The sequence below is a fragment of the Canis aureus genome, chromosome 11 (genome assembly GCF_053574225.1).
Source record: "Canis aureus isolate CA01 chromosome 11, VMU_Caureus_v.1.0, whole genome shotgun sequence".
NCBI lineage: Eukaryota > Metazoa > Chordata > Mammalia > Carnivora > Canidae > Canis > Canis aureus.
The window spans coordinates 49345206-49370785 of record NC_135621.1 but is presented as its reverse complement, the minus strand read 5'-3'; the positions used below and the strand labels follow the sequence as shown (position 1 = coordinate 49370785).

The window sequence follows — 25580 nt, the reverse complement described above, 5'->3', positions numbered from 1 at the left end:
AGAAATGTAAAGTTTAAAAGACTAGTTGAGGGCAGCCTGGGTGGCTCAGCGGTTTAGCACTGCCTTCAGCCCAGGGCGTGATCCTGGAGACCCGGGATTGAGTCCCACATCAGGCTCCCTGCATGGAGCCTGCTTCTCCCTCTCCCTCTGCCTGTGTCTGTGCCTCTGTGTGTGTGTGTGTGTGTGTGTGTCTCATGAATAAATAAATAAAACCTTTAAAAAAATAAAAAATAAAATAAAAGACTAGTTGATAAAAAAAACACTAAATGTGTTCAGGTTGCTACCAATTAAGCTCAAATGTATAGCTGCTCAAAAAGATTGAAAATACAGGGCAGCCCAGGTGGCTCAGCGGTTTAGCGCTGCATTCAGCCTAGGGTGTGATCATGGAGACCAGGGATCGAGTCCCATGCCTGCATGGAGCCTGCTTCTCCCTCTGCCTGTGTCTCTGCCTCTTTCTCTGTGTGTCTCTCATGAATAAATAAATAAAATCTTTTTTAAAAAAAAGATTGAAAATACAAATTTTTAAGTTAAAAAAAATTGGGGAAGTACAGAAAAATTATGAAACAGGAATAAAACTACCCAGTATGGTACCATCTTAAACCAAAAAGTTAAGAATTTGGCACATTTCCTTCCTATTTCTATCTTCCATATATTTTTGTAAACACAGTTTGGCCTGCGTTGTTCTCATTTATCATTATAACATAAGCCTTTCTCTCTCTTTTTTTTTTTTTTAAAGATTTTATTTATTTATTCATGAGACACACAGAGAGAAAGGCAGAGATACAGGCAGAGGGAGAAGCAGGCTCCCTGCAGGGAGCCCAATGTGGGACTTGATCCCCGGGACTCCAGGATCATGCCCTGAGCCAAAGGCAGTCCTCCACCACTGAGCCACCCAGGACTCCCTAAGCCTTTCTCCATTAAAAACTTAAAGGCAGCTTGAAGTTTTGTGAGTCAGTATTAGTTTGTATGGGTTAGGATTAACTTCAGCTGTGAATGAAGGCAAGCCAAACAACAGTGGATTAAAGTTTATTTGTGTCTCAAATAAACAGGCGATTTGGAGCTGGTATGATAGCATCACAGGATCATCAGGGACCAGGCTCCTGGATTTTTGCTGCTTCTCCCTCCTCGATACCCAGCTTCTACACTATGGCCCAAGATGACTTCTCTAGCTCCAACCATCAAGGGCCCTGACCCTTGGCAGGAGATAGTGGAGAGAGACAGCAGACTCCCTCTCTTTAAGGATGTTTTCTGGAATCTTCTCATGCTATATTCATATCCCATTAGCCAGAATTTGGGCACATGATCACATTTCGTTGTGAAGGAGACTGGAAAATGTCATATTTTTTCCATGTGGCAATGTACTTGGCTTACACTGAGGGGTTCTAACATTGTGAAATAAGGAGAGATGAATTCTGGAAGACCACTAGCAATCTCCTTGTAGCTGAGTTCTTGGTTTTTCCATAAAAATTAATAAAGTTGACTTATAAATTTTTTATAATCCTTATTACATCATAGGCTCCTTTGAGACACTATCTCTTGAATAAGAATATATCATTCTATGTATGTTTTTTGCATTCCTCTTCCATGCCCAACATCTAATAAAATACTTGACATACAGTAGAGACTCAGTTACGATCTAAGCTCCTTTAAATAAATGAAAAAGAATATGCATTTTTTCACCACCTGCTATGTCTTATACATTTTATTTCACACATCCCATTTTCCCTCTATGAGTAGATATATTATTTTCTCTGCATATGTAAAAGACTTTTCTGATTCACGTAATGAGAAATTAAGCAACTTGCTTGAAGTCTCACAGCTGGTACTTGGCAGGGCTGAGGTTTGAGCCCGGGACTGTCTAACACCCAGATGAATCCATCTCTCCCGTGGCACAGTGCATCAGAACTCAGGACACCACCCAGAAGAAATTCAAACTCCAGAGAAGCAGGTATTTTCATCTATAAAATGACAATTTACCATATTCTGCATTAGAGAAAAGCACAAATTCCCTTTGTTTAAGAACTCTCTTTAATTTTTTTTTAAAGATTTTATTTGTTTATCTGAGAGAGAGAGAGAGAGAGAGAGAAAGAGAACACAGGAAGAGGGGAGAGGGAGAAGCAGGTTCTCTGCTGAGCAGGGAGCTCAATGTGGGGCTCAAACCCAGGACCCCGGGATCATGATCTGAGTTGAAGGCAGATGCTTACCAAGTGAGCCACCCAGGTGCCCCATGAACTCCTTTTAATTTTTAACTCTTATATCAGGGACTCCTGGGTGGCTCAGTGGTTGAGTGTCTGCCTTTGGCTCAGGGTGTGATCCCGGGTCCTGGGATCGAGTCCCGCATTGGGCTCCTTGCAGGGAGCCTGCTTCTCCCTCTGCCTGTGTCTCTGCCTCTCTCTGTGTATCTCTCATGAAAAAAATAAATAAAACTCTTTAAAAAAACCACACACAACTCATCAGATTATGGTTTTCCTAATAAGATCTGAAAATTGTGCATTTGTTTGTTTATTCATACACTCACAGATACTTAACAGGGACCACTACATTCCCAGCACTCTGCCAGGCTCTGGGGACAGAGATGCAAGAAATAGCCCCTGTCTGTAAACAGCTTACCTGGTGGGGGGACAGACAGGTAACTGGCAGCAATTACAAACTGCAATTCTTTGCCTTAAGGGCAATGCAGCCTAGGGGAGTCAGGCCAGGCTTCCTAAAGGTGACTATTAAAGAGCTTTTAGAACAATTCCAGGGACACCTGGATGGCTCAGTGGTTGAGCATCTGCCTTCAGCTCAGGGTGTGATCCTGGGGTCCCAAGACCGGAGTCCCAGGATCAAGTCCCACATCAGGCTCCCTGCAAGGAGCCTGCTTCTCCCTCTATCTGTGTTTCTGCCTCTCTCATGAATAAATAAATAAAACCTTAAAAAAAAAAAAGGAACAATTCTAGAAGCACAGTCCAAATTCAGCTAGGCAAAGAAGTGTGTGTCTGTGCAGGGCACAGGGCACAAAAGCAGGAAGAGAGAATGTGGCACCGTGAAGAAGTAGTCTGGAAAGGCTACCAGCAGCTGTCAAACTGCGTGCTGCCTGAGAATCACTGCTGGATTTAGCGCAGTTCTGGCCCCACATCCCATAGTTTTTGATTGTGTAGACCTCAGACAGGACCCAGGAATTGTAATTTTAGTATGCGGTGATTTTCTTAGGGCTGGTCTTGGGACTACATTTTGAGAAACATTGAAGAAATAAAGAAAGAGGATGAAGGCAGGAGACAAGGCTGGTGAACCAAAGGCATGATCAGTCTTGGCTGCGGCGTGTGAAGTGTCCTCTGTCAGCAGTGGGACAGGGGATTTTAAGTGAAACAGAACTGGACTAATGTTTTAGAAAATCACTCTGGGGACATCTGGGTGGCTTAGTGATTGAGTGGGTTCCCCACAGGGAGCCTGCTTCTCCCTATGCCTGTGTTTCTGCCTCTCTCTGTGTGTCTCTCATGAATAAATAAATAAAGCCTAAAAAAAAATCATTCTGGCTTTGGTGTACAGGAGAGGATGGCTGGAATACTGGGGACCCTAACCAAGGCAATGAGAAGGATGGAGAAATGAGGAAGGCATTTATTATGTGTGCATGTATCAAGTAATCTCTACACTCAATGTGGGGCTCGAACTCATGGCCCCAAGATCAAGAGTCAGAAGCTCTACTGAGAGCCAGGTGCCCTGAGAATGGTTTTGAAAGATATTTTGAAGATACAATATCCCGAATTTGGACATGAATGTGGTTTGAAGGGGGGTGGGTGGCGTTGTTACTGAGCAGGAGGACTTCAGGATATTTTCTGAATTACTACAAAACTGGAAAAGGGGAAGATCGCTCCATCTAAAAATAAAAGGGCATTGCAGCACACGAGGCCAGCAAAGATATTGCTAGTACATTTTAAAATCTTCTTTATCTGAAAAATCTTTTCCAAACTTGCATTTGATTTAGTTTCTGAACCTTAACAAATAAAACCACCATTGAGTGTCCTGAGAGTCTCTGAAAACTGGGCATTCCAATTTCAGGTTAAACAATAGTCCCAAGCAAACCTTCTATTTCAGGGACTGTCCGCCTGCCACCCTAGGGCCACTCCTTCTGGCACCATAGGTCGCCTCAAAAGGGGACCACCACGGGGGAATGAAAGAGAAATTAATTCCTAGCTCGGGAGCAGGCCCTCTGATGCCTCTTTCAGAACTATGTGAGCACACTGCTACCTTGCTACAGAATCAGTCTATGGGTATATAAGATGAGCTTTGAGAACTTAAGTTATTTGCATTAGTGAATCATGAATAAAGGTAAGAAGATTTTATCCACCCATTTTAGAAATACACATGCATTAAGGAGTTTCTCAGAAATAAAGGATATTGCATCTAGAGGCGAGCGAGACTGTTTTCACATGATTACTTAAGAAAAGAACGTTGTAATTTGTAAGCTAGGCCTCGTCACCCTGCCACGGTCATAGCCTCAGCAGCAAACAGGGGCAGGATGAAGCCATGGTGGTGGGGTAATAACTGGCACTAAGAATAAAACAGACTCATAACTGGAAGGGTCTCAATTATACCTTTCTGAGTCAGACCAGTCATTCTGGTTTGCCCATTATGTAGCGATAGCACCCTGGCACTCACAGGAGATCTGTAACCTTGATCTTAGCAACTGAATGTTGTCTCAGTCTTATTTACTGAGAGAAAACGATAGCCATTTGCTCCTTCTCAAGATCATTTCATTTGCTTTTGTTGATAGAAGATTCTCAAAAAACCTGGCTTGCCCACCACCTCCTCTGACATTCCCAGACTGTAGAAGAAGGAGAGACTGTAAAGAACCGATTCTTTCCCCCATGGAGCTTACCATTTAGGGGCAATAAGGAAGGTCAGGTACACAGACTGCCAGGCAATACGTGATATCTAACTTCAGAACAGTAAAAATGAGATCCTATAGGATTAGACAGGAGAAAAAGATCACTCTGGGGATGATCAGCAGACTTCACAGAGGATCAGAACCGAGTCTTGAAGTATACAACCCCTGCTTAAATTGAATTCAGGTATCCATTTATATGAGTTTTCTATTGCTGTGTAACAAATCACCATGAACTTAGCAGTTCAAAACAACATTCATTTATTAGCTCACGGTTCGGTGGGTCAGAATTCTGGGCAGCCCACCTGGGCTCTCTGCTTAGAGTCTCACAAGGTCAAAATCCAAAGTGTTGACCAGACTGGGCTCTTTTCTGGAGACTCTCAAAAAGAATCTGTTTACAACTCCATTTGAGCTATTGGTAGCATTTGGTATCTTATGACTGAGGTCCCCATTTTCTTGCTGGTTGTCATCTAGGGGCCACTGTCTGCTCAGAGAAGCTACCCACACTCCTTCTCACATGTTCTCCTTCAACTTCAAGTCAACAGTGACCCAGGGAATCCTTCCCTTCCAATCTCTCTGACTTCCTCTTCTGCTACCAGCCAGAGAAAAAGCTCAGCTTGATAGCTCAACTCTCCATATCTTCAGGTCAACTAACTTGGAACTGTAATTACATTTTCAAAATTTCTTCATAGCATTACTAAATTAGTTCTGATTGAAAAACCAGTGGACAGGAATCTGGGGCTTATCTTTAGACTTTTGCCTACCCTGAGGCACCTGGGTAGCCCAGTCAGTTAAGTGTCTGACTCTTGATTTCAGTTCAAGTTATGATCTCAGGGTTGTGAGATTGCAACCTATGTCAGGCTCCATGCTCAGAGCAGAGTCTGCTTGGGGTTCTCTCTCTCCCTCTCCCTCTCCCTCTCCCTCTCCCTCTCCCTCTGACTCTCCCTCCTGTTTACTCACGTGCTCTCTTTCTCAATAAAATAATTAACTAATTAAAAACAATTTTTAGGGATGCCTGGGTGGCTCAGTGGTTGAGCATCTGTCTTTGGCTCAGGGTGTGATCCCGGGGTCCTGGGATCAAGTCCCACATCGGGCTCCCCAAAGGGAACCTGCTTCTCCCTCTGCCTGTGTCTCTGTCTTTCTGCCTCTGTATCTCTCATGAATAAATAAATAAATAAATAAATAAATAAATTCCTTAAAAAATAAAAAAATTTTTAGAATTCTGCATGCCCTGTGGTTATTCTCTGAACCTATCTTAAGGTGTTTATCAAGCAATTTATCAATTCAATCATCTATTGGCTTATTAAGTGAATTGTACCAGTCACCATCATGCTAAGTAGAATCTTATTTTTAGCCTGAAGTATTTTTCAAGTGCTTCAAAACTTGAAGTCATCTCCAGGCTTGTAAAAAGGAAGTCAAAAAAATTTTTAAAGACTTTATTTCTTTGACCAAGAGAGAGAACCAGAGAGTAAAAGTGGGGGGAACTGCAAGGGGAGCAGGAGAAGCAGGCTCCCCACTTGAGTAGGGAGCCCGATGTGCAGTTCTATCCCAGGACACTGGAATCGTGACCTGAGCCAAAGGCAGACATTTAATGACTGAGCCACCCAGGTGCTCCTCAAATATTTTCAATAAGTAAATTCTATCTATCTATCTATCTATCTATCCATCTATCTACCTATCTATCTATCTACCTATCTATCTCCACGCCTAATGCAGGACTTGAATCACCATCCTGAGGTAAAGAGTCACATTCTTTACCAACTGAGCCAGGCTGGTGCCCCCAAATATAACCTATTTAAATGGTATTTCAAAATGTTTCAATAAAGAGGTGTATTAGCCTAACCTAGCTTTTTAAGCTACACACTACTTTCTACCTCATTCTTCATTTCCTCCTAGGAAGCAGAAGTTCAACTCCTTATTTCTCTCATCTTGCCTTGCTCATGGACAGTCACCACCATAATGAATCACTGTTATCCATTTTTCTTCATTCATGATGATCGCCCCTCTGTCCCTCACATGTGTTTCATTCTCTTTTGATTCAGGAACTTTCATGCATATAATGCCTTCCCAACCATTATGCCTATCAACACTTTGCCCACACTTTAAGACTTGGCTCAAATCCTGCTTTCTCTATGCCTTCTGACCATACCTACCCTTTTTTTCTGTGTAATCCATCTGGCAATCAACAGTATCGTTGCCTTGCATCACTTCTACTTAAATCTTAATTGTATATATACATACATACAATTTTAAATAACAGCATCTTTTTGTTTTTAAAGATTTGTTTACTTATTTAGGAGAGAGAGAGTATGGGGGAAGGGTAAAAGAAGGAGAGAGAATCTTCAAGCAGACTCCCCACTAAGCATGGAGCCTGACATAAGGCTTGATTCCAGGACCCAGAGATTGTGACCTGAGCTAAAAGCAAGAGTTGGACGCCCAATCGACAGAGCTGTCCAGGAGGCCTGATAGTATCTTCTTTGTTTAGGTTACCCCAAAGTATTTAGCACAGAAAGACATTGAAAAAAATTTGCTGGGTGAAAAAACTGCTCTGATTGAAAAATTCTGACAGCTTCCCATGATTTCCTGCTGTTAACATTATTTATCTAGTTGTCATATTTCTTAAATAATTCTAAAAAATTAATCAAGATTTTGACAAGCAACATACAATCACCTCATTGTAGTCCCACATTTTCCATTTATTAACAGGTTTAAGGGTGTGGTCAGGTATTGACATTACAATTGACTTTACAAGCAAGTATTTATAAAATGTTCTGGAGCTGGAGGCACTTTTTTTCTTAAAAGACTTGATTTATTTATTTGAGAGAGAGTACAAAAGCAAGAGAGATCACAGAGTGAGTTGGAGAAGCAGACTCCCCACTGAGCAGAGAGCCAATTCAGGGCTCCATCCCAGGATCCTGGGATCATGACCTGAGCCAAAGGCAGATGCTTAATCAACTGAGCCACCCAGGCACCCCGGAGGCACTCTTACTAGTAACATTATATATTTTTTTAAGATTTTATTTATTTATGCATGAGAGAGAGAGAGAGAGAGAGGCAGAGACACAGGCAGAGGAAGAAGCAGGCTCCATGCAGGGAGCCCAACATGGGACTCCATCCCAGGTCTCCAGGACCAGGCCCTGGGCTGAAGGCAGCACTAAACTGCTGAGCCACCCAGGCTGCCCTACTAGTAACATTCTAACTTAGATTTTTTGTGATGGTCCATTTTCTTTCTTTCCATCTACATGATGAAGACAGTAGCTACCTACCCTAATCTTCCTCATCTGTATCAACAGAGTTGTGGGAGCTGCTCAGCCTGGAACTACGTTTCCTACCAACCCCAGAAGCCATATGTGACCACGTGACAAATCTTTGCCAATAAAACATGAAGGGAACCCATATGTGCCAGTCCTGGGTGTAGCTCCTTTCTCTCTCTCTCTCTCTCTTTTTAAAGATATTTATTTAGTTATCTGACAGAGAGTGAGAGAGCACAAGTGGGGGAGCAGCAGGCAGAGGGAGAGGGAGAAACAGACTTTCCAATGGATAGGAAGCCTGATGCGGGGCTTGATCCCAGGACTCCAGGATCATGACCTGAGTCAAAGGCAGATGCTTAGCCAGCTGAGCCACCCACGTGCCCCCTGGGTGTAGCTCTTTAAAAAAAGTATTCACACTTACTTTCCCCTTCCTCTAGTTGGATAGAGAGAGACAGAGGCCCTAAGATTGATTTTATTTATTTATTTATTTATTTATTTATTTATTTATTTATTTATTTTAGAGAGAGAGAAAGAGATAACATGAGCAGGGGGAGGGGCAGAGGAAGAGGGAGAGTGAGAGACAAGCAGACTCCGTGCTGAGTGTGGAGCCCGGTATGAGGGGCTCATTCGCAGAACCCTGAGATCAAGTCCCGAAGTGAAATCAAGAGTTGGATGTTCAACAGACTGAGCCACCCACCCGGGCACCCCAAGACAGAGGCCCTAGGAGGTGGAATCTAGAGAAGGGAGTGTGGAGCATGATTCCTCAAGTAGAAGAAAGCTGTTGATATCTTGGTCTATTTGTCCTGTTCCATGAGTGATGAATTGTGCTGGATTTCAGCCATTGTATCTTGTGGTCCATTTCCTTTAGCAATTTAGCCTCCTATAATTAGTACAGTTCATTTTTGTATTTTTTGTCAAGCATCTAGTAGCTATGTAGCATGGCTCCCATAGCGTACACTTATTTGGAAATCACTCACAGGAGGTGAGATCTAAGTAATTACGAGGAACATGCCACCTGGCTCTCATTCTGAGGAATCGCTGTTTTCATCTCTATGAGAAGAAATCATCTTTTAAAAACTATTTATAGTAATTGAAAGCAGAACTTGTAGTTAGCAACACCCCTGAGGCAGTGTGGTTTGGGTTTGATCGGTTTGTGGCTTATGGTCAAGGAGCCTAACGGGATGGCCTATCTCTGCTTCATCTGAAAAGTTTCTACTTTTCAATTCAATTCTACCTAAGGCGAGAACAGTGTCCTTTTAGGTCAGTCTCCTCGAATTTGAATTCTCCTCAGATGTTTTATTTTCCAGGAAGGTTACTTAACCACCACCCTCTTGCTACCAGGGGCAGGATAAAATGTCCATTCTCAAAGTAGTCCCAGGACCCTGTAAATCTCTGTCACTGCTCTCACCATGCTAATGCCTCTGGATCTCATCCCCTACTCCAGTAAATCAACCTCTTGGGTACAGGGACACTGTCTTTCATCTTTGTGGTCCCTCTGCCTAGTACAGTGCCTGGTATAGAGTAGACGTTTTATAAATGATGGCTGAATGAATGAATCCTTGAATTTAAGGGCCTCATGTGATGTGATGGTATTTCTCTGCTTACTCCCATAGGAGACAACTTCATCATAGTCATCACTGACATCATTTCTAAGTCCTTCTCCTAAATCTTTTAAAATTATTTGTTACCATGCCTCGTTACTTTTTACTGGTTACCATGCCTTTGCTTTAGATCAGCCAGACCTATGTGCCTTCTCAAGATATTTCTCTGCAGAAGTCTCTCCTGACTGTTAATTTTTATATTCCCAAATCTTTACTATATTGGACACATTGTACCAAGCGATAGGACTGAGGAGTAAAGAGAGACCTGGAACAGAAGTTGGGAAACCATGAGTCTCTCTCTCTCTTTCTCTCCCTTTTTAAAGATTTTATTTATTTGAGAAAGAGAAAGGGCACCAAGAGGGGTGGGGAGGAAGGGCAGAGGAGGGAGATGCAGGCTCCCCACTGAGTAGGGAGCCTGACTTGGGCTCTATCCCAGGATCCTGAGATCATGACCTGAGCCAAAGGCAGATGCTTAACCAACTGAGCCACCCAGGGGCCCTGTGTCTCTCTCTTATGGCTTTAGTAAAATGCTCCCCTAAAAGACCACTGTAAAATGATAGTGAATTAGAAAAGGGTAAGCCCTAGATTTATTCTTCAGACAAAATGCTGCCTAGAAATAACAATGAATTTTATTTTTTATTATTTTGTTACTTTATTTTTTAATATTTTTAATTTTTTTATTTAAATACAATTTACCATGTAATATATCACCCAGTGCTCATCTCATTGTCTGCCTTCCTTAATGCCTGTCACCCAGTTACCCTGTCCCCCCACCCTAATAATACATTTGAAAAGAGATAAAAGCAGAACTTACTCTGGGAAGCAGAGTTTGCAAACCATAAGCCTGGATCATCTCAAAAACCCCTTTCACCTGTAAAAACCTGTGTTCTATGTAAGTCAATTGCTCTGCATTTTTTTATATGTAAATGCTATGATCTTTGGTACCTTCCAATCTAAGAACGAACGGTACTGTGTGCTAGCTGTATCTAATAAAATGATCTGCTGACACAGCATTCTACAGGGGCGGTTATAGAGGCAGTGGGGCACCGTGGTTACCAGCATGGACCTTAGAGTAAGACTATTCAAACCATATTCAAATCTGGACACTTCCATAAACTAGCAGTGACTTGAGCAAATTACTTAATCTCTCTAAGCCTCGGTTTCCCCAACTGTAAATGGCCAGGAGAACGCCTGCATTACTGGCTGTTGGAAGGATGAGGTGGGATATGGTACAGCCCACATTCATCGCAGTGCCTGGCATGTGCGACATTCTCTATGCAAATCTGCCGTAGGTAATTTCACATTCATCATTCGCTTAATCCTCACAAGACAAGACAAGTGTTACTATTATCCTGATTAGCAGAAAAAGCTGAGACTCAAAAGAAATGAAATGACTGGCCAAAATTCACCCTTTAGGGGCAGAACCAGGTGTTCTTTCTACCGCCCTGCTTGGAGTCTGACAGAAGAAACTAGAACAGATCAGCTCGGGGAGGGGAAATGAAAGGGAACAGTTGAGGCTGGGAGCCCCAGGAGCAAAATCTGCTGACCACACAACGATGACCCCGGACAAGGTAAGCATGGGGAGGAGGATTCTAGAGACAAATTTAACTAACTTATAATAGTGTGTGAGACTGAGACACTGTCTGGCACAAGCCAGGATGTCAGTGTGACCTCTCCACCCCTGCAACTCCCAAGTCCATGGCACAAGTGGAGTTTCTCCTTGGCCCAGCTCAGGCTTTTGCCCATAGCGGGTGTCCATGGGACATCTGCCAAATGGCCTGGGTAATAAGGCTTCTCGTTTTATTCTCCCTTCCCTTAATTTAGAAGACCTTCCTAGTCCTTGAAATCACAAGGAATAGAGGACTTTGCTTCTTCCTTCCAAAGAGGGAAGAATCCTCCCTGACAATTCAATTTTGTATAAAGTAATTGATCGATCCTGACAATTATTCCATTTACTGTACTCTAAACAGCAGCTCCAGCCTCCTCGCCTCCCTCGTCCTCCTTCTCCCTACACTGAAGTTATGGGGCCTGATTTAGTTCACCATCCTAATTTCTGCCCTCAGCAAGCTGATATCATCACAAGCAAGCATAGCCCCAGACGACTCAAAGACAAAGAGGCACAGACCTGAGAAAGAAAATCAAGGAGCCTGTTCACTGCCTGCCTCCCATTCCCCCTTCTGTCTCTTCCTATTGTCCTACTGCATCCTGGAGGCTGCTCCTTTACACGAATATCTGTGGTTCGGAGTACATTGTAGACACACAGACTCAAATTTCCTTACTGCTACAGTACATTTCAATATATATATTGAATGTATGTAGTTGGATATATTTATTTAATGTACAAGAGGACCTGCAAGAATTGGTTTTGTTCCCTCTAATACATTCACATATTCAGGCTGTTTTCATTTTAGAGAAAATCACAAAAACAAAGGACCAGAGGGTTAAATAATCACAGAACAGCCTGTCCTCATTACTTGTGTGAAATCCCCACTGCATCACAGGGACAGCATGTTAAATCAATAGAGACTTGAGCTGCTAATTTCCAAAAAGGAAGAGATGATTGAACTAAAATAGTCTGTATTGAGTCTCTGCCCACAGGGGACAGGAGACCCTTTATTTTCAGGTCTCTCTACAATTAGATACCTTCCAGGACCGTGAACCACTTTACAAAATTTCCTGCTTTGGGGGCGTGGGCAGGGAATACTTTGTGGCCACAAAAGCTTTAGTTTTGTACAGCATTGAGTTTACAGTAACATGGGAAGAGGAGTAGGTGTGTATATAGGAGTATGAAGGTGCTGGAGGGGAGCAGGGCTGGGGAGGTGGGGACACATCAAAGTTAGTAACAAGTTATCCTCTTACCCTTTGCTTTTTTTGTTTGTTCTGTTTTTATTTTTGTTTTTGTTTTTTACTTCATCTGCTTTCCTCCCTTGGGCTATGCCCCTGCATTGAAAGTCCAGGGGAAGAGATTTTGCTTTTACTTCTTGCTGATCCAGTGGCCCTCTCTTTTTATTTTTCCCAGGCAGAGGCTGAGAAGGAGGCTGTTTGCAATGCATGCAAACAATGATCAATGACTTTTGCATGCAACTCATTGCATGCAACCCTTGATCAATGACTTTTGATCAGGTTGGCATGATTAAATATTTGTAGGGTCTAGGGAGGACCAGGCTGATAAAATAAAGGACAGCTTTTACTAGAAGTCTCTTCATGATGCCACTTCTTGGTGGGGCTATCTCTTGTGAACTATAATAGGTATCAGCATCTTGATTACGTTTTAGGTATAAGTTGTGGAAATCCATAGAGTAGATAACTAGGCATTTTTCAAATAAGTGTCAGCTGATTCTAATTTTTTAATGAGTTCCTCCCCTACTTTTTGATCATTCTTGGTTATGACATCTTCAAACTAAGAGTCTGCTGCAGCTGGCTGGGAATTCACTTCTTATCCAAAAAAATTCTTTACATTCTTAGAATGGCCTTGAGCCCTACGCTGCCATCTCTGAGCTTCTCCCCAGAAGTGAAAAGTAGCTCCTCACTGGCTTCCTGCTCTGCTGTTGGAGGGGATATGAAGGCAAGCAAGGTGTTCCATCCCATCACCTCCCAAAAGACCGCCTTTCTCCTAAAGAGCAATTGGTTTATATCAGGGGAGGGGCTGCAGAAGCAGGATGGAGTTTTGAGATCAGGATGAGTGTATTCATTAGCGTTATTTTTCCTGCCATTGTCTTTTCCTGTTCCCTGCCACTTGATCTGTGGATGGGCCAGCTCTAATTTAGCTTAGTCCCAACCAGGGCAGGTGAGAAAGTAGCAGCCAGCCCCTGCCATGTATTCCTTCCAGAGGGGACACTCTGGGAGCCTAGGGGCAAACTTAGTTCCTACTGGTCTGGGAGGTGTGGTACTCCCGCACCTCTCAGACTAGGCTGCCTTCACCTTAGAGTAGTGATTCTCAGCCCTACCTACATCTGGACTGACTGACTTCCTTCCTTCCTTCCTTTTGCTCATTCATTCTAAGATTTTATTTTTAAGTAATCTCTACCCCCCCGTGTGGGGCTCCAGCTCACAACTCTGAGATCAAGAGTCACACACTCCACCAGCTGAGCCAGCCAGGTGCCCCTACATCTGAATTTTCTGAAGACCTTTTAAAGATGCCCAGTCCCAGGTCTACCTTACAGTACTTGAAACCAAACCCCTGGAGATGGGGACCAGCTAAGTGTGTTTTCAAAGCCCCAGAGTGAGGGTGATAATGTGCCTTCCACTGTTCAGTGCCAGCTTACGGCACTTGGCAAGTGTGACCCTTGGAGCCAGGCCTTCAGCAATGGCCCTGTCATAGTCAAATGCTGCATGCAATCTTGAGGAGACCTCCTGCATTCACTGTTGGTCTGCCTTGTCTTGCTCTCCATTAGCCTGGATGTTGCCTCACTCCTGCTCAGTTAGCTTTTCCTCTCTAGTCAGAGTATGGCCTTATTTCCACCCCATCCCGCCATCTCTCTGCATAAATGGCCAAGGTCACAGTGACCCACATAGGCATCTCTCACAACTGACCATAAGCCCTTACACCTATTTGGAGCTTCTGTTCCTACATTCCCTTCACCCAACATTTACTGAGCATCTACAATGTGTTGGGCTCAATGCCAAGTACTTCATAAATTTACCATGCTTAATCCTCATAACAGCTTGGAGGATTACAGCTAATGACACAGAGATACTGAGATGATAAGAATCTTGTCCAGGGTGTCTTAATTCAGATTTGGTTTTCAAACACAGGTCTGGCCGACTCCAAAGCCCACAGTCTCTCCCCATTGGCATACTGCTCCTCAGTGAAAAAATCCAGTTTCTGCCTGGAGGTTGGTAGGAAGATACAACCAGGAGGACAGAAGGAGTCTGGAGCTGTGGGAGCACATGGAGAAGTGCCTACCCAAAGAAGAAATCCTTGAGATGATACTTTGAATTGAATCCCAAAAGATAAGCAAAAATTTTTCAGAGGAAGAAAGTGAGAACTTTGTGTACATAGCTGTAGAGTCCAGAGCAATTAGGGCTTCCTCAGGGACCTGCAAGGAGTTCAGTACAGTTGAGGGATGATGTGGCGGCAGGGGCAGGAGGTGATGATAGGCAGCAAGAGGGGCAGGTCATGAGGCTCTATGTCACACTAACAGGTTTTACACTTTTTCCTGGGGACAATGGGCACCAAGTGAAGGATTTTAAGCAAGAGAGATACAATCAAGGTTGCATTTAGGAGGAAGGATTGGCAAAGGACATGCATGTCTAGAAGCAGGCAGAACAGATAAGAGGCTGTGGTGCAAATTCTAGTGAGAGGTGTTAGTGACCTGAACTAAGGCTTCAGCAGTGAAGATGAAGGGAGAAAATCAGGAGCTATTCAGTAGGCAGATGCAACTGGATTTGATAAAAGACTAAATATGGTGGGTGAGAAGGAGGAGTCAAGAATAAGTGCTCTCAAAACAAAAAACAAAAACAAACAAACAAAAAGAATAAGTGCTCTCCTTGGGACAAAGAACATAGGATGAGTAGCATGTTGGGGAAAGCTGGTGAGTTTCTTTGGACATGAAAGTGGGAGGGCTCCAGTGGGCAGCTGGATATGAAGGTCTGGAGTCCAGGAAAGGGGGATAGACTGGAGATCTAAAATAGGAAGTCATCAAAATGGTCACTGACTCCAAAGATGCAATCAGGTGTCCAGAGAGAGGGGGCATGATGAGAAGAGCTGCATCAGCCACGGCCACTAGAAGTGATCCCATCTTTCCTCTAGAACTTGACAATTATTCTGACCCCCAGCTTGCTTATGCAGGATCCTGATACCTGGCCTTCTTGCAGATTTCTTTCCCCAGAAGAAAGCATACTCTTCTCTGTGCCCTCATCTACTTGCTGATACCTTTACAAATGCTCAGCTCTTCCAGGACCACATCTCTACTGGATCCAATCCCTGCATTTCTGCTATTGCCTGCACTCTATCCTTGTCATACAACACCATCCAAGGAGGACCCTGTAGTACCACTCCTTGCCCAGCCTTTCTTTTCCCTTTGGGCCCTGTGTCTAAAAGAGACCAAACTCCCTCGTGGGACAAGCCTCCAAAATAAGGTTAGTTCCCATACCCTAAGTGGGCAGGGCCCTCCCTATTTAGTCTTCTCCCCCTTTGGCCCAGGGCTGTGGCCTGATCTAGTGCGCTCCACTTCACAGCCCACAGAACAGGCATGTGGGCGCCCAGAGGGGCTGAGGCTGAGGCTGATGGAGCCTGGAACCGGGGTGGTGGTTCCTCTGTTGACCCAGGCACATGGAGCAGGGAAAGAGGAAGTACAGAATGGAAAAGTGGAACACCAGAATTTGCTCCTAAGGGAGACTGGCTGTAGAATACCTTAAATTAGAAGTCTTAAAAAATGTGTTAGGGATCCCTGTTGCCCTGGTTGGCTTTGGGTGTGGTTCTTTACAACGGAGGATGATTGGTACAGTTTGTCCAGCCCTATAATTCTACTTGCGCTGAGGTGGAATTAAAGCTGAAATGTGAGTTCATAAATTGCCCAGTTGGTGAATAATAGAGTTTAAATCTCCTCAGAAAAAGTTAAATATGAAATCATATTAAAATTCATAGCCATCTGCCTACAATGATCTAATTTAAAAATTGAGCACAATTAATTTTTAATCCTAGGTCAGCTTCCCCACTCCCACCTGTCTCTCTCCTTACCACCTCCCCCATCAGACAGTGCCTGTGAGCCCAGGGAACTCGAGACCATTTTAAATATCAAGTGGAGCCACACATATCCAGGAAGATGAATCCACACGCACATCTTCTCCTCTTCCGTCTATTATTACTAGTTATAGTTGCTCACATCTTTCTAAATGTAGTTCTGGTTAAAAATAAATTCTGTAAACTAGGAATGTGGGGTGTGTCTGCCGCCATAAAAATCCCTTTGTTCTCTGTGTAGAATTGAGCAGAGATGTAGCAGTAGAAAGAAACCAGAGCTGCATTTCAAGAAAAGATCCTGTGCTAGTGCTCCAGCATCCATCTTTCTGTTAGCAGTAGGGGTCACTGAGTCTGGGGAGAGATTAGGACACTTCAAGGTTTTACAGCAGAGACTGCCTGACTTCCTTCCCTGACTGCTCAGTTTGGATGAGAAGAAATTCCATGAGAGAAGGGACAGGAATAGACACGAGCATGGCAGGCGAAAGCCAGGAAGCTGACATGATCAAGCATCCTCCGGGAGCAGGCGGGCCAGGGCCAGATCAGCTAAGTCTGGAACTGCTACAGGCATCCTGAGAGGCCAGCACAGTTCAGGAGATGAGCTCTTCTCATGGAGATCCTCTGCTGAATTGGGCCCTTCCTCTGCAGGAATTGAACCATGCAAATTTTTGAATGAGGTTTGCTCTCCTCAACACTGGAGTCCTCCTCCTCTATGACAGACCCACAGGAGGCAGGAACATGAGGCTTCCATGGACTGGTAACAGCATCGATACTTGTAGAGAGGATGAGGAACAAAGCAATAAATCCTGGGGGTATGGTAGACCATGCTCAGAGAAAGTGGAAACCAGAGAGGGTTGCTTCTGGTTTGACACCCTTCTAAACAAACCCCTGGATTGTTCACAGTCCAAGATTATTAGTTAGGCAACCTAAAGTCTGTGGATCCAAAGGGCAGCTAGCAACAGTATCAAGCCAAAAAGGAGAAAAGGTTTTAGAGGCTGCAATCTGTGAAAGCTGAAATGTGTTTTTAGGTTTTAGGGGTTTTTAAAATTTTTTATTTTAAATGTTACTTATTTTTTCAAAGATCTTATTTATTTATTAATGAGAGACACAGAGAGAGAGAGGCAGAGACACAGGCAGAGGGAGAAGCAGCCTCCCTGCGGGGAGCCTGATGTGGGACTCAATCCCAGGACCCTAGGATCATGACCTGAGCCAAAAGCAGATGCTCAACCACTGAGCCATCCAGGCGCCCCTGATTTTAGTTTTTAGAAGCTACTGAATTTGTGATCACCTGTACTGGAGCCACGATCAGCCCTTAAGACTTTCTGAAGAAACCACTGTTGGTTGTTTAATAACTGAATCCCAGATGTGTGACTGGGGGTACAGTTGTGTCGAGGGTTCATGTATTTGCTCTAATGTGGCCCCTAGCAAGAAGCCACAGAAAGTGCTGGAGCTGGGTTCCCTCTCTTTCTTTTAAGTAAACTCTACGCCCAACAAGGGGCTCGACTTTACAACTCCAAGAAGAAGAGTCGCATGCTCTGTAGACTGAGCCAGTCACGCACCCCAGGAGCTAGGTTCTTAAATGGAGATGAAAAGCTGTGACTGAAGAATGACAGCCAATGATGGGAAATGGGCTGCATCTTAGGTCAGAGTCTCCTTTCTAGTGAGACCTGAGGTAGAGGGCATTTGGGGGCTGAAAACTCAGAATGTCAGCTAAATTTGGCCTCGCAAAGAGAAATTAGGTCACAAGTGCAATACTTTGGAAAGAAATTTAAAGTAGTTGCCAGTGAACAAGCAAGGCAATTGTTAATATCAGGAAAAATAAAAAGTAACAAAGAAAAATAATAGTACACTATGATGCCCTGCTTTCCTTGCATGTATATAATAATGTAAACGCCAAACATTAATTTAATCAAAAATTATAATATGAGAATGTAGGGAGGAATAGGGAAGGGATGACTGAAAAAGAGCACTAAATCCTTATTTATCAATACAGGAACCAAAAAAGAATAGCGCATGCGGATTATTTAAAATACGGCAATATGTAAATACGAGAAAAAAAACCCGGGAAGACTTGGGGGTGTGAGAGGAAATGAGGAAGGAAACTGCCAAAGTTCACTGGACTTTTAGTATATTATTTGACTTTCTATAAAAAGATTTATTTATTTTGGTTGGGGGGAGAGGCAGAGGGAGAGAGAGAAACAGACTCTTCACTGAGCAGGGAGTCCGATGTGGGGCTCGATCCTAGGACCCCAAGACTGTGATATGAGCTGCAGGCAGATGTGTAACCGACTGAGCCACTCAGGCACCCCTATATTTTTTAATTACGTGCATGTGTTCATTAAAACAATTTTTAAGTGGTGTTTCTTCAAAAGAACAAGACAGAACAGAACATATTTACAGTTAAAAGTGTGTTGAAAAGACAAATTAACTTCAAGCTCCAAATACCCTGGGTCAGGAGGACCAGGAAGCTAGAGGAAGGCCTAAAGCTCCCTTCGTTGATCTGCATACATTTTGATAACAGTTAATTTTAATAAAAAGAGTCTTTAGTTCATACCTAGATCTTGCACAATTTTAAAACTTGTTATTGCTTCTGTAGTATTTACAAGAGAATTAATTAAAACTTCCTTTAAAAAGAGGTAGTTTGGGGACGTACTGAGTGGATCATATTCTATATATCTACTGCTTTAATTGTCCACACAGAAGTGCCTCGTCAGGGGCCCATGCATCCATAAACATTATCGTTATTCATCAAGTGCTAGCTATCTGAAAAGCAAGCACACTGGCCAGGAGGAATTAATCATCTTCCATAAGACCCGAGACTAGATTGCCATGGATTTCACCCATTTCTTTATTCCTAGATCTCTTTCACAAATGTACAATGTAAAGGAACCTGCCAAAGCATGTCTTTTGGTGGCAGGTAACACCATTTAAGCAAACTTGCTGTGACCTTGAATGGATGACCAGTGTTGAGTGGACCTTCACCCTTTAACATAGAGTTCCTCAACCTCAGCACTACTAACATTCTGGGTCAGATCATTGTCATGGGAGTCTAAACTGCATATTGGAGGATGTTTAGCAGTGTCCCTGGCCTCACACACTAGACGCCAGTGGTATCCATCCTCCCTGGTTGTGACAACCAAAACTGTAGTCAGTAGCTCATCAAAGATTTAGGCTTAGTCTATATTACTAACTCTGCAGCAAAGAACATCTAAACAGTGATTAAAATTTATTATACCATTCTGCATCTGATAACTGAGACATGTTAAGTGAGAAATTTCTCTCTAAAGTATAATTAGGCTATGTAAATTACCTACGTATTTTTAAATCTGGAATAAAGTTGAAAACGAAGAGAATCTCATCATGACATTCTGACACACTGGTTAGATCTTTCTCCAGGGAGGAGAATCTTGCTCCCAACATCTTTATGATTTCCCCCTCAACTGAGCTTGCTTCAGCTTTCAAGAAACCTGGAACAGAACCCATAAAGGGTTTGAGTGGGCAAAAGGCACTCCAGCAGGGATTCCCTGGCCAGAATGGGGAGGACTGGGTCTAGGACATAAATAGCTGCTTCATCATCAAAGCCTCCTCCTGCCCAAGAGAAGGCTTTCATGAGAACTCAGGCTCATTGTGTGAAAATTCAGATGACTGAACTATAATTAGCTCGATTAGTCAACATTTTAATTCATAGGATTCTGGCTTTGATGTGCTCCTTTCTCACAGAATCAAAGCTAATAATTCTGGAATCATAATTGGGAGCTGAGTGCCAGCTTGAAGCTTGGGGAGCTCCCTCACCTTCTTGGCAAGCCCTGCTTCCAAGATACTGCTTCCTGGCCATGAATGAACCTGGCACCTCCACCTTGCCCTTTGGCTCCTTGCTTCAGAGGACATTTCCTGAGCATCTCCTCTCTGTGAGTCAAGATCTCTACATTTACATTCTAAATTTTCAGTGGTTGACATAAAACTATGATGTCAGTACCTCCAGAGCCCAAGCAGTTAATATGTGCTCCATAAACCTTTTTTTTTTTTTTTTTTTTAATATTGCTAAACAAATAGTGGAGCAGATCATTGGTTGGTTGTCTATCCAATAACCATCCTTCCTGCTTCAGGATAAAAGCTGATTGGAACAACCAACCGTACCAATTGTCTTTTTGTTCAAACATAAGCACATGAGAAAGTTCTGGTTCATGAGATATGATAAGTATGCCAGGTAGATTCTCAGAAAGATTTCCTTGGTTAAAAAGGCAGACACAGGAAGAGACAGTCCTCTCCCACTATTGGAAGTGGTTGTGTTTCCAAGTGACATCTAGAATTGTGCCCATCATTTGAAAGCATGATCGGGTCCTGATGAGGGACTCGATCCCAGGACTCCAGGATCTCTAGGAGACGAAGCACCCAGGCCGAGGATGCAGATCAGAGACACAGAAGAATGTGTGGCCCCTATGATATTGTTAAGCTGTGGATCAGACATCCCTGAAGCTACCTCTGGATTTCTTAAGTAGATGATATATTTCCCCTACTCTTAAGTTCAGTTGGATATTCTGTGCTTATAGCTGAAAGCATCCTTGTTGATATAAGTGATTCACCAGATCTTTTTATATAGGAAGGGATTTAGGTAAAAGGCAAGCCTAGTGGGAGCTTTATTATATCAGCCACTGCTTACTGAGCACCAGCCATGCACATGTGTGAAAACCAAATGAATATTGACTCTGATCCTCACAATAACTCCACAAGGTGATTCTTATTATTTGCATTTCAAAGATGGGGAAACTGAGGCTCTGAGAGCGTAGGTGAGCTCAAACAAACCATCTGGTTACTATGCAGTGCAGCTCACATTTTTTATTTAAGAAAACGATTTATTTACTTATCTAGTTGAAAGAGAGGGAGAGAGATGAGCATGAGTTGGGGGACAGGCAGCGAGAAAAAATCTTGAGCAGTCTCCTCACTGAAGGCGCAGTCAGACATGAGACTCGATCTCACAACCCTGTGATCATGACCTGAGCCAAAACCCAGAGTCGGACACTCAACCAACTTAGTCACCCGGGTGCCCCTACATTCTACTTCTCATTAGCTTTCAGAGACATGATGCAAGAGATGAAGATAAGTGTGCAGAAGAAGGCTATTGGTTCAAGGGTATGGGACAGAAGGAAGCAAGGACCAGAAACCCCATCTCCTAAAATTGCCTCAATGGGGAACGAAACCACCATCCTCACCTAAAACATCCCTTACCAGAGACCCTGGATGCTGCTTCCAAGCAGCAAAGAGGAATAGGAAACCCTCAGACATTTTGCCACCAGAGCTCCATATTGGTTCTGAAAACCTGGCCATGACATTTATAATATGTAAAGTCTAAAGACCACCACTGGCTTCTCTAGAGCTTTTCTCACTGAGGGAGATCCTGCCTCTCATCCTCATGGCACAGTCTCTGCAGACAAGAGTAAAAAGAGCTGTTTCCTGTGTTTGTCTCACCCCCTTCCTTATTCCCTCTTTGCCCCAACACTTTCCCGCAGTACACAAAAACAAGGTACCCAGGACAGACAAAGAATAGTGATGCTAAGCTCTTGGGACTAAGCTCTGGTCCCAAATCTGCTCTGGGTTTGCTCAAGAGAGGAATCTGACAAAGGCTTGGTAGGTGCTGTAGACTGCGTTTTGTGTTCTAGAGACCCTACTGGGCATGAGTGGGGAAGGATGAAGGCTTCTTTTGCACAGGGCCCTATTGGGGCATGGCCTCTCCTGACCCTGACTAAGAAAATTAATGAATTCCTTACCCTCCCTGCTTCCATTTTTTATTCCCTTGTAAAAAAGGAATAATAAGGCCCAGTTGTCCATAAAGATGCAGAGATCAATGTTAACATCTGACTGCTGTGAGCTGTCAGGGCTGTGAGGTGGGACGGACCAGAGCTCATCCCTGCACTATCTCCAGAGTTTCTCCTTGGCCACCTTTCCCTCTCCAGCTCCCATCAGCCTCATGTGTCCAGTGATCAGCAAAGATGGAAGTTTCCCCCCATTTCCTGAGGCGCCGTGAAGAACTGCTAAATGAGCTCATCTCTCCACACTACATACCCCAAGAGCTCCCAGGGAGCAGGCTTGCTGGCCCAGCACATGCTGACAAACCTGGAGAGGCAGGGGGGGATCCAGGCCTCCTGGATCCGGCACATCCACGGAAGCTGAGGCAGGAAAATGCATCAACGCAGAGTGTTGTCCCAATGGGCCAAATGTGGCTGAGAGGCTGAAAAAGATAAAAAGGAAGCAACGTGAAGTGTATTGGTGATGAGAAGAGTGAGCAGTCTGGGAGAGCAATTTGGGACTGAAATGCCAATGGATCAATTGAGGAGAGAATAGGAGGGAAGAAGTGTTTACAGACAATTCTGAAGAAATTTTGCTATGGGACCAGAGAAATGGAAGAGGACATGAAATCACAGAAGAGTTTAAGATAAGAGATATTAGAGGATCCTTGTGTGCTGATGACACTTATTCCTTTCTGGAGGGACAAACTGACAAGGCGGGAGAGCGAAGTGACAACTCACAGAAGGAGAGTCTCTAGGGAAGGGAATTTTCTTCACCCCGTGTGAGATCTTTCTGGCAACTTCACTTGCTCTGGTCTTCTGATGGACATCTGCTCTATGTGTCCTCAAATGGCAGCCTAATCAGGACAGGGCCGAGAGGGACTGGAAGGATTCCATGCCCCCCTTAGCTTTCCACGCTGCTCCCGGGATCCAAGCTGCGGCAATCTGCTGCTCGGTTTGCTTTCTGACTTCCCAGTGCGTCGTCCCCAAGCACTGGGGCAGGTGAATCTGCCCTGCATTTTTTCTCTCTCTTTCTTTCTTTCTTTCTTTCTTTCTTTCTTTCTTTCTTTCTTTCTTTCTTTCTTTCTTTCTCCTTTTTCTTTCTTTCTTGATTTTATTTATTTACTCATAAGAGACACAGAGAAAGAAGCAGAAACACAGGCAGAAGGAGAAGCAGGCTCCCTGCAGGGGGCCCGAAGCAGGACTCGATCCCAGAACTCCAGGATCATGTCCTGAGCCAAAGGCAGGTGCTCAATCACTCAGCCACCCAGGCGTCCCTGCCTCATATTTTTCAAAGGTCAAAAATTTTCAAAGGTCTGATCTCCCTCAGTACTATAACCCTTAATGTGGGCCAGACATTTGCATTCATTGACTCATTTACTCTTATCCAACCTTACAGATGGGGAAAGTCAGGCATGGAAATGTTAAATGAACTGCCAGAGGTCATACATCTGTTAAGTGGAGGAGCTGGGATTTGAACCCAGGCCCTCTGGCTCTGGGAGCCCGCCTCTTCCACTAACCCCCACATCCCACCCTCCCCCTGTCCCGCCCAGTTCTGTTTCTTCCCTTTAGCCTTTCTCCCAGAAGGCCTTGGATCTTTTCAACCACCAAAACCCTTGTGGCTTGTCATGTGTGACTCAGAAGGCCCTAAGCCTGGGGGGTCAACCTCACTCTGCAGTGTCAACCCCCTCCCCATATATAGAGAACATCCTGAAGCCCTTCAAATGAGAGGTCATTCTGATTCACCTGTGACTGGTCCTGTGCCCATGAGGAATGCTGCCCACGCAGGGAGGGAGGACTCAGAGCTAACTGCTTTCCTGCCTTCCTATTTATATCAGGCCAGACCTGGGCAGGAAACAGATGGCACACTCAAATTGGGTAATTTGAAGAAAGTTGAATAAAGGGGCTATTTACAAAGGTGTGGGCAGGATGTAGGGAAACCACAGAGGCAGTGCAATAAGTAACAGCTACTTGACCACCCCTAGGTCTGAAGGGGCAAGAGGAGATGCAGTCACCGAAACCTCTAGCATGTGCCTTGTGCGCTTAGAACCACCTGACAAGAGCTGTGACCATGAGAAAAGGGAGGTAGCCAGCCCCAGGAGTGCCCCCATGCAGGCCTCCCTCCCGCTTCTCTCTCCTTTTGGTCTCCTGTCCAGGACACCCACTGGCTGAACCCAACCCAAAGCCAAAGGGCAAGTGAGGGAACCCACTGATAAGGTTTGTAGCACAGACCAGAGTAGGGAGGGTTGGAGAGTGGATCTAGAAAGGCAAACAGAAGTATCTAGCATATAACCAACTTCTTATCTAGGGTGGTGGTGAAGAATGGGGCTCTGGGGCCAGGCTGCCTGACTTCAAGTGCTGAGCGCCTCTTGTATGCCACGGGACTCTGGGCAAGTTACTTAACCTCTCCATGCATCATGAGTTTTCTCATCTGTAAAGTGGGCATTATAACCCCAACCTCACAAAGCTATAGTGTGCATTAATGCTTAATTGATCTCAGAGATAACATAAGTAAAGCACTTAGCATAGAGTAGGTACTCAATAAATGCTGATCCCTTTCCTCTCTCATTTCCTTCAGGTAAAATGTGTGGGAATGAGGCCCTATATTTTGTATGTGGCAGCATTATTCCCTCTCCATAAATATTGCTTGGTTGATGGTTGAAGGGCCATCTGTTTCTTGGAGGCTTCAGAACATCCTTCAAGTGACCTGTCTGCTCTGTCCTTGGAGCCTGCAGCAGTTACTGTGGCTTAGAAAGTTCTTGCTGAAAAAAAAAAAAAAGAAAGTTCTTGCTGGGATTGCTGGCCTGGTTCTATCTCCTTTCATGGGTGGTTGCAAGGTCACTAAACTATTTGCCTTATAATTTATTAACTCGTATGATTATTTTATGCTATTGTCTCTATTTGTTTTATATCTAACAATTAAAAAGTTCTTTAAAGTCTTTTTTCAATTAAAAAGTTCTTTAGGGATCCCTGGGTGGCGCAGTGGTTTGGCGCCTGCCTTTGGCCCAGGGCACGATCCTGGAGACCCGGGATCGAATCCCACATCGGGCTCCCGGTGCATGGAGCCTGCTTCTCCCTCTGCCTGTGTCTCTGCCTCTCTCTCTCTCTCTGTGTGACTATCATAAATAAATAAAGAAAAAAATATTTAAAAAAAAAGAATTTAAAAAGTTCTTTAAAGTCTTTTTTTAAAAAAAGTCTTTTTTAAATTTCATATAAGCATAAAAAATTTTAAAATTTCAATGTTTGCTTTCTCTCCATTTGCTCTACCCTGTGATTTTTTTTTAATTTATTTTTTATTGGTGTTCAATTTACTAACATACAGAATAACACCCAGTGCCCGTCACCCATTCACTCCCACCCCCCTCTACCCTGTGATTAGGTTGGATCTGAATTATCACCAGG

At 43.8% G+C, this 25580-nt stretch overlaps 1 long non-coding RNA gene across 1 annotated transcript; it reads right to left on the bottom strand.

The window, feature by feature from the left end:
- Positions 1-1010: 1010 nt before the first annotated feature.
- LOC144323064 (uncharacterized) lies at positions 1011-24023 on the bottom strand. Its single transcript, XR_013388610.1, has 3 exons — positions 23925-24023; positions 22507-22621; positions 1011-1958 (listed from the first exon to the last, which is right to left on the bottom strand). It is a non-coding gene; the product is annotated as an uncharacterized LOC144323064 (long non-coding RNA).
- Positions 24024-25580: the final 1557 nt, after the last annotated feature.